Here is a 14,062-nt window from a genome sequence, read left to right as displayed (position 1 = left end):
AGCAAATCATAGCTTAGAAATCACCAGTCTTGGATTTTCCCATGTGTTCTCACCTTCATAGCCAGCACTTAGACCTCTACAGGTTATATATTTATTAGACTATCTAGTGATAGTGAGCTATCTGCAACTAACTACATCTAAACTTAATTAAACAACAATTGGCAGAAGAACTTTCATGTAAAACATATAACAAATAAATCCTGAAAAGTTGTTACAATCATTAAGATACCTAATGTTTCATCTGCCTGTATCACCATAGTCCTACTGTCCACAGTACAGTAGTTCCAAACCTTTTCTATGCCCTATGCCTCTAGGAAAATCTCTGATTAATGTTCGCACCCCCTACAAAAGTAATATCACATTTGAAGATGAAGAAATCTAATTTCTAATGCAGGTGAACAAATTGAACTTAAAAAATTAGCTTTTAACTCCGTGCATAAAATTGTTGCACCCCCCTGAGATTCCATCTCACACCACCTGGGGGTGCGGGCCCCCCAGGTTGGGAACCCCTGTTGTAGTATTTACAAAACACTTTGAACAGAAGTAGTTCTGGATATTTCTTGTTATTCCTGAAAGGTCACAAATCACTCTTTTCTCAGAGACAAAGAGAGCTGTGAGAGAACGTGAACACCAGAAAGATTCATTCCAATTATTCAAAGAAGTAATTCTAACCATTACTGTACTGCCAATAATTACATCACCAGGAGCGATGTGTGCTTGTGTGGCACAACTGTGTCCCAACCTGAAGGTTTTGTGGAAGTGATTTCAAAAACATTCTCTGCCCTGAAAATAAATGCTTTAGAATGCACTCCAACTTCACCATGCTTGAACATAATCTAACAAATTACTAAAGCTATTCATATCCAGTATTCTCTAACAGAAAGAGAAACTATCTTTCCTACAACAGACACCAAAACCCAGTAACTCCTGTCCTCACCTGTCATTTTCAGCTCCACAGGAAGTGGCAGAGTAACGGCTATCAGAAAACCTTCCCCAAAATAGCCGTGTTGCTGTCATCCAAGAGGAGATTTGATCGCACACATCAACACGGGGTACTCTCTTCATAGTCCACTTACTTTTAAGGCTTTTAAAAAATAGTCTGACGTAGTCCCAAAGCATTAAATATACTCACCAAAATAACACTAAAGCTCTGTAACTATATTCTTATCTCTAACTGTATAAGCATTTTCCCAGCATGACTCAAAATATCAGCAAATTATTTTTTTAAAAAATTGGAAAATCACTAGAAGATGATCGCATACTTCATTACTTCAACCATTATAATGTGCTTTCTACACGGAAAGCACTTCCTCATAGCCAAAGTGTAAAATCTGTTTGCAAAATCAACACATGAAAAATGGGTAATCCCTGGAAACCTGCTGTAGTTTCTGAATTGCTGCATTAAGGAAGGAATTGGATAAGGCCTTTCCCTACTTTAACCTTATCTTGAGGAGCTAAGAGTTTTTCAGTAGAAAGTTAATCAGAACAATTTTTTTCTACAAAAAACCCAATAGTTAATTTCTACACACATACACACACAAACCCAGTTTCACATGCTCATTCATTGATAATAAGGAATGGATACTGTTTATTCTGCATTGGATGAGTTTGGCAATTTTAAACTTAAATGAATGTTTTTCAGCTGACTGGGTTGAACCTATGTGAGAGACTGAATATTTTTCAATGCAAACTGAAATTCAAATTGTGCTCTGGATAATTCCTTATCCCAGGACTACATTTTTAAGGTTTTCAGTTCCTTTTACCCCAGTACTTTCTATGAAACATTTAGGGGTGCACAAGCTTCTCTAGAAAGCTTTCTGTGCAAATGAAAAAAATCAATTCCTTGTAAATCCTCCCCATCATTTTCCTGAATGAAATATGATCCCGAATTTAAGTCCTCAGAAAAAATAGACAGAAGAATATGCAATGGCCGGCTTTCCCATTTTGACACCTCAGTTGCCATTTCCAGTTGAAGCCAATCCCAGAGACTTCCTCTGCTCCATTCAATTAATGTGACACACTTATGTGTTTGTGTGTGTGTGTTAATGTGTATGCAAGGGTATTTATACACACATACACATACACCTTTGCCAGAAGCCAAGGCAAGGACAAAAAATTATATTACCTGAATATTCAGTGTTAATAACTACTAATTAAAATTAATTGCCTGGAAAATAAGGTACCACATTTACAAGATGAATTGACCCCCACCTGCATATATTAAGCATTCTCTCTGCAAACCACTCTCACACCCCAAAGCATACTCTATGCACATTCCCCACCCTGCAGCAAGAACACTAAACAGAAAAACAATAAAAAACAAAAACAGTAAAACAAGTGAGAGAAAAACAGTATGAAGAATAGGTGTCAGCCCTTGGAGACAGGCAAGAGTCATTAGGAGTCTTGGAATGAACTTTAATGCATAATAATAATTTATTAAACCTGTCAAAGCCCTTCTCTACTTCAACTGACAAGTAAACCAATTAAGGGGGAGTTGTTTTGTTTCTTTCTCATGCTTTCTACTTTTCCAGGACTCAAATATCTTTTCTGTAATGATCTGACATTCCCTTCCCTACTCTCAGTCAAATCCACATTGCTCACACCAGGTACCTGGACAGGGAAGGGGAAAAAGGAGATAAATCCTTGTTTAGTTGTTTAAAAAGGGTTAAAATCAACACCTCCGAAGGAAAGAAGAATCTTGTAGCAGTAACTTCTGCAGTATCTTAATCATTCTTTTGTCCCCAACAGCTTAATTTTATCACAGAATGACCTCTCCTAAGTCCCAAATAATGGGGGGGGGGGGCGGGAGAGAGATGAAAAACATTAAAAAAGGTTACTGACACCAACTGAGATATGGATTTGGTAATGGCAGACATTACACTCATGTAGAGAGATAGACAGCAGGTGAACAGCACTAAAGGAAGAGGGAAAGAGGATGAAAAGAGCAGATGTGAGGGTCCTTATTATACATTAAGATGCTATCACTGACTTAGTATTGTTATTTTATTCTATGTCTATGTCTGTTCGATGTTAGTTATAGCTGTCGGATAAATAAAATTTCAACCACTACTACTACTACAAGCAGCTGCAAGTGTTGCACAGAGCTCAGGCTCACTTTCATAACCAACTTTCTAGGCTTGTTTCCCCCAAATAGTGATCTCTTTGTTCCTAATAATGTTATACTGAATATTCTCTATCTACAAAACATGATGAAGCAGAGCCTTACAAAGATTTTAAATTGTACCCATTAAAAGTTCAAAATGTATTCTTGATACACATAGCCCCAGGAAGATCTGTACAAGTATTAAATATTCCTAAAAATTTAGTCAGTCAGAATTCAGGATCTATTGCAGATGTCTAGATACAAAGGATGCAAACAGTCAAAGATCTTTCAATTCTTTATTGACTACTTGTTCGGCAATCGTTCAAAGTTACAATGGTGCTGAAAAAGGAGGCTTACAACCAGTCTTTGAAGTTGAAGCCACTGCAGTATCCCTGCGGTCACATGATCATGATTCTGGCACTTGGCAATCGGCATGCACTTATGATGGTCTCTCAGTCACATGATTGCCATTTGTGACCTTCGCAGCCAGCTTCAGACAAGCAAAGTCAATATGGAAGCTGGCAGGAAGTCACAAGTCAGAGTCATGTGACATTGCGCTTAACCACCCAGTGATTCGCTTCACGACTGCAGCCTGAACTGATGTCATAAGTTGGGTGTGGTCATGTGACATTTCATTTTACAACCCTGTCGCTTTTCAACAGTGTTGCCAGTCCCAATTGTGGCTGATAAGTGAGGACTACCTGTAACTCTCTCACATAAGCATACATACTCACCAGACATAATAAAACACTCCCAGACTTCCATCAGCTTTTCAAAATATATTTATCATTGCAATCAGTACAATTAGGAAAATTGACACACTCACTTGTCCACACCCAAGGTAAATAATTCTTAAATTACACAGGAGAGATACACTAGTGTCTAATAATATGGTTATATGTTGTTTATTACTATTGGAAAAAATAAGCAAAAATGTTCAATTCTAAAAGAATAAGGAAGCTTCAATTTTACACTCCCTAAAATCCAAATTTGGATTGCATTTTCTCCACTTTTCTTCCACCCAATCTAGATGCATTTAACTGTAGCAAGCATGACATACCATCAGATTATGTTCTAGAACTTTTTTTTTCAAACTGGGTTCCCCAGAATCAGTTGCACAGGAATAGGGGAAAAAAGATCCCTTCTTTTAGCCCCTTGTAGAGAGGGTAGTTTTTTTCCCTTAGCCTCTTAGAACAATTGCTATGGACACCCCTGAAAAGCAGTGTTGAGGCAAGAGCAGGTGACTGAGTATATTTGAGATTCTTTTCCCCCTTAGTCCCTTGTGACAGTATTAAACTCTCCACAAGGCAGTAAGTGCGGAAAAAACCCGCACTCCACTCAGCCATCCGCTTCCACCTGGACACTGTTTCAGGGATGCCCATGGCAATTTTTCTAAGGTACAACAGAAAGGGTGGGGCTTGTCAGGTGACATTCAGAAGCCCCACCTCTCTTGATCAGGGGTTCCAGATTTTTTTTTTTTTAATGAATAGGCTCTGGGGCCTCAAAAGTTTGAAAACCTGTGTCCTAGAAAATAACTGTGTGCCAGTTTCCATTAAGACAGTAAGCATACTGGAAAAAGCAGAAATGATACATATCTCTTCAGAGCAGAATACATGCTTACGCTAACCATTCTTACTCCATATCAGTCTTCACAAAAATGTTTTGAGTATACTGTACAGCTAAGCATATTTACCCAGAAGTAAATTCAACAATGTTCCATGGGATAATTTCTTAAGAACATCTTTAACGCTGCAGCCAGGCAAAATTAAGGGTCTCTGTTATTAACAAGTCTTATATTAGCAAGTCTGCAAGACTGAGCTGTGTTCAATAAACAATAGTAAGATAAACAGTAAGATAAACTTTAAAATAAAGTGTGATGTCCAAGCACCACATTTACACATTGCCTATTATTTGTTCATTTTACAATATTTATTGACCTCCCCAATCCATAAAAACTCTGGACAATTAATAACACAGAGCAAGAAGATAAAACTGTTCAACAATTTAGCAATCAAGAACAGAGTATAAATACTATGGGGAGGAGGGGAGCAGGACAATCTGTGCAATCACATGCAGTTGAAACCAGTTGCTTGATAACTGCAGGGATACTGAGTAACATTTTCTCTTCCGAAATGAATACCACCCAAAGAATCATTGCCTCAGGAAATGGCTGGCATCTGACTTCAGAATATAAGCAGGATCAGGCCCAGTTGGACTTTTACAGGAGACCACCAGAACTTTAGGCTAAGCTGGGAAGTAAAAAACAATATCCCACAAAGCAGCAAAGCAAACCACTTCGTACTGTTACTCCCAGAAAATTACCTGGATGTGTCCATGAAATCACCAGAAACTAAACTCAATGTAAGGAAGATTTTTAGTTTTCATTCAAACCTTAATTTTCAATACTTACATATTAGATGTTTCATAAAAGTATATAAGCTGTACAGCCTAAATGCATGCTCCAGTGACTACCAATATGAACAACTGGAAGAAGCAAGGTAATGGGATCACGTTTTGTGAGGAAGCTGGGCTTCTTCTGACCTTGTGAAATCAAGGAAGTAGACAGTTTTGGTAGCACGAGCCAAGATCCACCTGTGGGTTTAGATCCATGTCTGGCCTGGTTCCGCCAGTTAGAGGGGTGCAATTGGGTATGAAAAGTGATTTTTTTAAATAGATCTTTTTATCCCATCTTTATTATTTTTATAAATAACTCAAGGTGGCAAAGGAGTATCTAATACTCCTTCCTCCTCCTATTTTCCCCACAACCACTCTGTGAGGTGAGTTGGGCTGAGAGAGAGTTGGCTTTCATGCCCAAGGTGGGCCTAGAACTCACAGTCTCCTGCTTTCTAGCCTAGTGCCTTAACCCCTAGACCAGTGTTGTCCAAACTTGGCCGCTTTAAGATGAGTGGACTTCAACTCCCAGAATTCCCCAGCCAGCCGCCATGCTGGCTGGGGAATTCTGGGAGTTGAAGTCCACTCATCTTAAAGCGGCCAAGTTTGGACAACACTGCCCTAGACCAAAATGGTCATTGAGAGAGAGATTGTGCTTCTTGCCTTGAAGGAGGAGGTGGTGTAACTCCTTCTGAAGAGACTATCTCTTGATCAAACTCTAGTTGACTAAGTTTTGGAGAAGATGGCAGAGCTGCAGCTGGAAAGAATCCTGGATGAAAGGAAGTTATCTAGATTACCTTTTAATATAGTTTCAGACCCTGGTATGCAGATTAACTCTGCCAAGACCTGGATACAGGGAATACATTCCTCTTGGCTCTCTCAGCACTATTTGAGATAATTTACCCTGGTATCTTTCTGGATTGCCTCAGAAGGTTTGGTGTTGGGGGCACTGTTGTCCAGTGGTTCCACTCCTAGCTGTAGAGAGTAAGGAAGATGGCCTTGATGGAAATATGGAAGGACTTTCCTTAGACAAAAGAGGCTGAAACATTTGTCTGAAACTTCAACTATTGAAGTCCAGAGAAATAAGACAACATTCAGAAGCGGTTCAAGCAGACGCTGCCCTGATTCACTAGAGTATAAGAAAGGGGAGGAGCTACTGCACAATCAGTTTTGCAAGATTCTGTTATTATAGCCAATATCAGTAAAAGTAGTTTTACCCTTCCTGTGGAATTAATTTCCTGATCTGGTCTACCTACTGGGCCTGACACCCACTGACTAATTCGCTCCAGGTGGTGATAATGGGAGATTAGCAATCAATCCCCTGGCCGCTCCTGTATGGGATGCCACAGGTCTCAGTTCTCTTCCCCTGTTCTTTAACATCTACATGAAATTGCTTGGTGAGTTTATTCATTCATTTGGGATGAAGTATCATCAATATACAGGTAGTCCTCGTTTAGCAACTGCCTTGTTTAGCAAGCATTCATAGTTACGCAGTGATGAAAAAGTAACTTTACAACCAATCCTTGCATTTATGACCTTCACAGGTCTGTAAAGCAAAGAAAAGCTGAAGTAAGATCATAAGTACAGTCAGTTTCATTTAGCAACCACTTTCCTTAATGATTGAGTTGCCATTCCTAATTGTGGTTGTTAAACGAGGACTACCTGTATATCATCAGTTATGTATCTCCACCCTGGGTCAGACAGGAAATACTGTGAACAATTTTACATGATGCCTGGAGGTAGTTAGTGACTAGATGGGAAAAAACAACTGCAATTGAATCTAGCAAGACAGAACTGAGATGTGGCAGTGGCTCCTATGCTGGCTCTGGACAGCACTCTGCTTGAAGAAATGGGTTCATGACTTGGGGGTTATCTTAGATTCACAGCTTCTACTTGATCAGCAGGTGGAGATCTTGGTCAGGGGAACATTTGCAAAGTTTTGACTGATGCACTACTTGCAATCCTTTCTGAAATGGGAGCCTTTGGTGACAATCACTCATATCCTCACCACCTTGAGACTGGATTACTGCAATGTACTCTTCTTGGGGCTGCCTTTAAAGACTACCTGGACATTTCAATTGCTGCAAAATGCAGGAACCCACAGGATGACAGGCAACAACTGTTTCAGCATTGTAACATCTAAACTGTGGTGGTTGCATGGTTCCCAATGTTTCCAAGTAAATTTCAAAGCGCTGATTTTACCTCTAAAATCTTACAGCTATTCCTCGACTTACAACCATTTGTTCAGCAGCTGTTCAAAGTTACGACAGCGCTGAACGAATGGTGGTTATGACTGGTCCTCGGAGTTCCAGCCGTCCCAGCACTCCCACAGCCATGTGATCATGATCTGGGTGCTTGGCAACCAGCTCACACTTATGACCTCCGCCTCTCTCCCCAGTCATCTGGCACCACCCTCTCTCCTGCCTCACCTGACAATGGAGCGCGCCATGTAAACTAACCCTTTCTGCGAACTCCAACTCCAATGCAAATCTCAAATGCAGACAGAATGCAGGAAAAGGCAGGAAAGGGTTAGTTTGCACCGCACTGCAAACTAATCCTTTCCCACCCGACTTCCAGATCCATCTTGTTCGTATTGGTGAAAGTTCGCAACATGAAAGTTTGCAAGTAAGGGACTGTCTGTACAAGCTATTACTGACGTGTAACAGGTCAATGATGTAAAATGCCTATATTCAAAACCATATATTCAACTAAGATATACAATGAAGACAGAAGTTAAATATAAAACCTTGGAAATGGGACCATACTTAAAAAGAGAATGTTTGTACTTACTGGGTTTATTACACGATTTCTCAGCAAAGTTAGATAACATGATTAAATGTTTTATTATTTACCTATGAGTATAGTGCTATTTTAAACATGATAGTGGGTGGAACAGTCTTCTTTTAAAGTGCTGTGTCAAGGTTTATTTCTGAAAAGCACAGAGAACAGATAAAGAAAGTGGAATACAATGTTCTGGGCTAACAACTACAGAAATTTTAGTATGGTATTGCAACATCTTCTGTTTTTCACAAAATATTATCAGGGCATGAGGCATTCTTTCTGATTAAATAGTGGACAAATAATCCCTTTCAGAATCCAAGTAAATGTTATTTCTTGATCAGAAAGAAACTTTCTCTTTTTTAATGTCATGGAATGCAGTATAATGTTTGTGTCTTTCAGTTTCTCCTATAGTGGAAAGTTATTCTTATCTAGAAAAGTATCTGAAGGCATTCATTTGGGCCACCTCTGCAGCAACAGAATTAGTTGTATGCTAGCCTTTCTCACATGATTAAGCTCCCACACTCAATGATTGCAAGAACAAGGCAGCAGCAGAGAAGAAAGTTTAGAACAGAGGCAGAATTCAAATCAAATGAAGAAAATTTCCTTTTTATTAAGAGCACAGCTTTAATCCATCATCTCTATTATGCACTTTTTCTTTATTATACCATTTGTACTCTGGCCTACTCAACAGCCTGTGGGTAGTTGACATGACATTATTAAAACTAAAAACAATAAGTAAAAACACAACAATGAAACCGATGAAGAGAATGAAATATAATGAAAATGTAAATAAAATGTTCCCACATGACCAATTTAGGATATCCTAACTAAAACTCAAGAAAATAATTTTTAGAGATAATAGGCTTTGTTTTTCTACAGATAAACTCTACGACAATGTTTGTTCCCCTAAAATTCAGTATCAAATGCAGTTTCCAATTATGCATTGGATCTTTTAGCTTGTTAAGGAGAAAAACTTTCTCATGGGATATAATACAAAAAAGTATCAGAACAAAACGTTACTGGGAAATTGAGATATGAAAACAGTGGGAAAGCCACACTGGAGAACTGCATGTGCCCACCTATAATTTCTTAAGTGGTCTGAAACTGAATTACATAAACAGAAAGATCTACACCAGTCCGCTATCAGGCTGAGCTGCCCTACAGAACAGGAGGCAAAACAGTACACAAGTCTTTCCCAACCAGGTGCCTCAGGATATTATAAGACTAGATGTCTAGCATGTACCAGGTAGTAGAAGACTAGTGGAGGGATCTAAGTCCTAAATTGAACTAGATTAATCTTGTTCATGTAAATGTCATGAGTAAGCAAACTGCTAGAAGCAAATTATTTCATTAGAGAACTGAACATCCTGGAAGTTACAGTACCTGCCTTCCAGGCTTGGAGATCCCAAGCCATTTTATTCTTTAATCTGGAAAATCAGTTCTGGTATGTTTTCAGTAGTAAAAGAAAGGAACTGGAGCCAAAACAGAATAACTTAATTTGTGAGAAAGCCCAAGACAACAGAATTTTGCAAAAAGGAATGTTCTGCACAGATTACATTCTGCCATATGGAGAAGCTAGAAATTATGGAGTAATACATACTGAGGGCACCAGTTTGGGGAAGGCTACTTCATATATTGGTCTTCAACCAATAGACTTGAGTCCACTAGCCTTGTCTATAAAACTGGTTCACTGTTCCATATGCAGCAAGGGACATCACTGAGAGAGAAAAAAATCTCATTCAGAAATGAATGTATGCAGTAAATACTAGAGGATGGACAAAGCTCTTCCTATCTTCTTTGCCAGCTCCAAGAGCTAAAATAAAACTTTCACAGTCTAGTAACTTCTGTGCTCCTATTTTTAATACTGTTGTCTAGCAAGTTAGACCCCTCCTCAGTGATGCTGGGGAGGGGGTGGCGGGGCGGGGAAACTTTACCAAGTTTTTGTTGAGAATTTCTTTTTAACAAAAGAGATATACCAGATACAGTTGAGTATCTTTTTCATACAAGTTCCTTGTATCTTTTTTAACCTCTTATTACTTTAAATTCTACTGGGTGTGAACTTGTACAAACATGTACATGTAGCTCCCAACTCAATACCTCAAAGGTTTCCCAAACCTTTGAAAGAAAGGAAAGAGAGAAAGCAAAAAAGGGCAAAACCTGCAGATAATTATGGTATTAGTTAGGGTAGAACATTAGTGTTACATTTGGAAATGTCGAAGGCCATTAGACTATAATTTATTATTTTATTGAAATAGACAGGGAGGTTAGGCTACAGCCAAACCAAGCAAGGAATGCCTTTTATATCTTCTTCCCTTTGTTCGACCTTAAATATCATGTTTGCTCCATTTGTAGCCCCTTTCAGAGCTTTGTTACATTATTTGCATGCATGATTTATCCCTGTCATGCAATAAATTTTTGCACAGATTTCTTCATAATCCCTCACCGCACATCATCTGATGGATAGGCAGCGATATGTTCATATTGTATCAGTGGAAAAACTAAATCATGAAAGTAGTACATCTTCGCCGCCAGCTTTACAACTACCAGCCATTCCTCGTTTAACAGCTATCTCGTTTAGCGACTGTTCACAAATATGACGATATTTTAAAAAATCATTTTCTGACAAATGCATGCACTTATGACCAAATTTCATATGCAGTGCCAAAAAGATCCCTTCCACAAGGGCACAAGAGTATTTACACTACAGCACCACCCATGTGACAAAGCCTTTTAATTATGTATTAATTCCTTGTGGTATAAAAGTTGTACATACTTCTTGACAAGATGCAAAATCTCCCTGTGGGAGTTACACAGCATCATTAGATCACTCCCAAATAAAGGATAGCTATCAGCAAAGCTTTCCACTTATATCTACTTTGAGATAGAGAGCCAATGTGGAGCAACTTCTAAGGTGCTGATTAGAATCAGGGAGACTAAGGTTCAAGTCCAGCCACAGCCATGGAAGCTTTCCAGGAGATGGGATATAAGCCTAACATATAAAAATCAATGAACAAAATACATTTAGAACAATCATGGCATCTGATGCCATGTCTTCAATGCCTGAATGTCAGAATCACTGCAGAGAGTTTGGTTCAAAATCCGATCACACCAAGAGATCGCTATTATATTAAAAATAATAGCCAAGTTTTATTTGAATAAATGCTATGAAGAAACATACCGGTAGAATGTAGTTGAGCATGAGAATTAGTAACGTTCTTTCAGACTATGAGGAGGGGGAAAAACAAGCTCATGTATTGCATGCTGCTTCTGCCAATAAGTAAGAGCTCACTGGAGGATAGACATATGCTCACAACAGGTGCAGCCCAGCTCCATTCCACATCCCCTTCTCTGTTTGAAATAGCAAATTCCAAAACACTCTATTCATGACCTGAAGAAACACAGGCTGAGAAGGCGCTCTTTGCTTTATCCATCCAGCTTCCTGAGGATATTATTACAACTCCAAATAATACCGAATCCCACTGGACAAAATGTGCCAAAGTCCCAGGTCAGGGAAGGTTCTCCTTTTACTCTCTTTAGTAAAGCAGCATTATAAGAGAAGAATAGCTACTGTACTCTAGACAGGAATACTGCTCAGACTGAACTCTTTCTTAAAAAAAAAAAAAATCTATCTATAGACCAGCCAATACCTTATTGATTAGTTCCACCAAGAAAATCAACAGATCTAGTGAAGTTTGAGGCTACCGGTCTCTGGGCACAGCAGTGGGAATCTGGCCCTCCAGAAATGGCTGAACTGCACCTTCCAGCATCCTTCATATTAGTCATGCTTGCCATGGCTGCTGGGGCTTCTAGTTCAGCAAACATCTGGAGGACCAGATGTTCCCCACCCTGTTTAGAAGCAGGATTTCACTCTTGAGCCCATAAATGGAAAGATACAAATATCAACATAAGAAACTTACGACCGCAGCCTGGTATAACTCAAATTAAAACGTAAAGCTAATACTACAGGATTTCATATTGATTGTTCTCTCCTCCCCTCCTTTATTTGTCTTTTTTTCCCATACTATCTCCATCTTTACAAAGGGCCCTTTCCTTTCAGCCTTCTACTTATGGAAGTGTCACTGGGGCAACAGAAAGGTCTTTCAAATGGCCAGGAACCTAACAGTGTAAGGTTGCGCCGCCCGTAAATCATGACAGAGCAACAGTGGAAATCCACCTCTTCCACTGAACCCTAGACACAAAGGGGGCTGCATGATTCAGACTGTAAAAAGAGCGGGGGGAGGGGGCGGCTGAAGATTACTGGAGGCAGGTGAACGTATGAACACCGAAGGAGAAAACGTGCCTATGTAGCCAAAGGTCACGTCTCCAGACATTTCTGGGCAAAAGCAACGAGAGGGGGCGTCAACCATCCTAGCGAAGAGAGCGAAATAAACTGAATACGAAACGCAGACCCCAAACCGATCAGTCCCCCCAAGGAGTGTCCCCCCGGCCCCCACGCGCGAATGCAGCGCCGCGCTCTTGTTTTCCCCCGCAAGCCTAATCCATTAGGTAGCGGAAACGTTTCGGTATCCGTGTAAGGCGATGCGCATATGGAAGGTAAGGGATGTGTTTCAGAGTATCACGGTCTACAAGCCGCTCCACAGCAGAAAACTAGGGCGGCCAGCCGCCGCAACTCCACATTTCCTTTATACAGTTCTCGCCCGCGACTGCCAAGCGACCGCCACTCCCTGCAAACTAGATCGAAAAAACACTACCCTTTTCCAAGGATCTTTTCCGATCGTGTAATCTGGCAACCTTTTGCGTTCTCGGGTCTGATTTGTTCCTCTTGCTAAACCAGGTTTCTACTGTTTATTACACGCCTGGCGGGAGATACATTTCCAATGCAGACACCCCGCCTCTCCCGTAGCTACAACCGACTGCGCACAGATTACTCTCCACCAGCTCGCTTCAAATGCCAACATCGCCCTGGTCTTTCAAAAGAATCGTCTTTTTTTCTCTCTCCACGAACCCCGAGCTCCAGCGTTCTGCAAATACGAACCTGGCAAAGGATCGCCGCTCACGAGATCCTCCAGTGGCTGAAGAGGCTTGCAAAGACGGAGAGTTGTTCCCTGCTGCCTCTTTTCTCCTCCTCCCTCCCCGCCCCCGCGCTCCGCTGCAGCAGGCTGAAACAGGGAAGCTGCGGTCAGCGGCACGCATGGGATACGTTGGAAAGGCGCTTACCTGCTACTGCCCTCCAACTTCTTTATTCACGTTTTCGTGAAGAACACCCCCCCCATCCGTAGGGACCGCTCAGCCGGGCCTCGCCGCGTGCACGTCAATGGATGGGGGTAAAAACGAACCCAGCTGCAACGAGAAGAGGAGGAGTTGGTGCCAGTGTGTAACAAGTTTGGGTTGCCCCGCAGATATGGCGGCGGCTACAGCGGGGGAGGAGGCCAAGCGAGCCAATGCAACAGCGGGCGGCCCGCAGAAGCTTTTCTGCCCTCCAGCGATCCGCTTCGGGGGGAGAGGCGGGAGGGGGGATGCCTTGGGCAGCGGCGGGGGGCGGAGATTTAAAAAGCAGGGGCTCAGACGAGGAAAATCACAGGGGGAATAAGGCTGGATTTGTTTAGGCTGGGATTTTTTTCCCCTTTCCCATCCCGCTCATTCAGTTCAGGTTGATTCTTTTAAAAAAATAAATAAAACTCCAACACCCAGCCTTTTAGATTATAATGGAAAGTCGACCTTTGGGGGCTTGTGCCGGGAAGACCATAGGAGGGATCCACGGATGCGCGCACACCCATCCCTCCTTGGCTCCCCCCGAGATTGCACCAGCCCTTCACTTACAGATAC

The 14,062-nt window shown here is 41.0% G+C and overlaps 1 protein-coding gene across 7 annotated transcripts in view; it reads right to left on the bottom strand.

The window, feature by feature from the left end:
• SEMA4D (semaphorin 4D) overlaps window positions 1-13,629 on the bottom strand; it is a 124,602-nt gene extending 110,973 nt beyond the window's left edge. For 5 of the 7 annotated variants that reach the window (XM_088130235.1, XM_088130236.1, XM_088130234.1 and 2 more), the window contains exon 1: window positions 13,454-13,629. The gene's annotated coding sequence lies outside the window, so the exon portion shown is untranslated. Of the gene's footprint in view, window positions 1-13,271; window positions 13,356-13,453 lie in introns of those variants that run through there. The other 2 variants (XM_088130233.1, XM_007423589.4) reach the window with 1 other exon arrangement.
• Window positions 13,630-14,062: the final 433 nt, after the last annotated feature.

The sequence above is a fragment of the Python bivittatus genome, unplaced genomic scaffold (genome assembly GCF_059951505.1).
Source record: "Python bivittatus isolate LINGU-HERP-01145 unplaced genomic scaffold, Pbiv_v1 ctg000850_np1212, whole genome shotgun sequence".
NCBI lineage: Eukaryota > Metazoa > Chordata > Lepidosauria > Squamata > Pythonidae > Python > Python bivittatus.
This window is presented reverse-complemented; position numbering and strand designations above follow the sequence as displayed.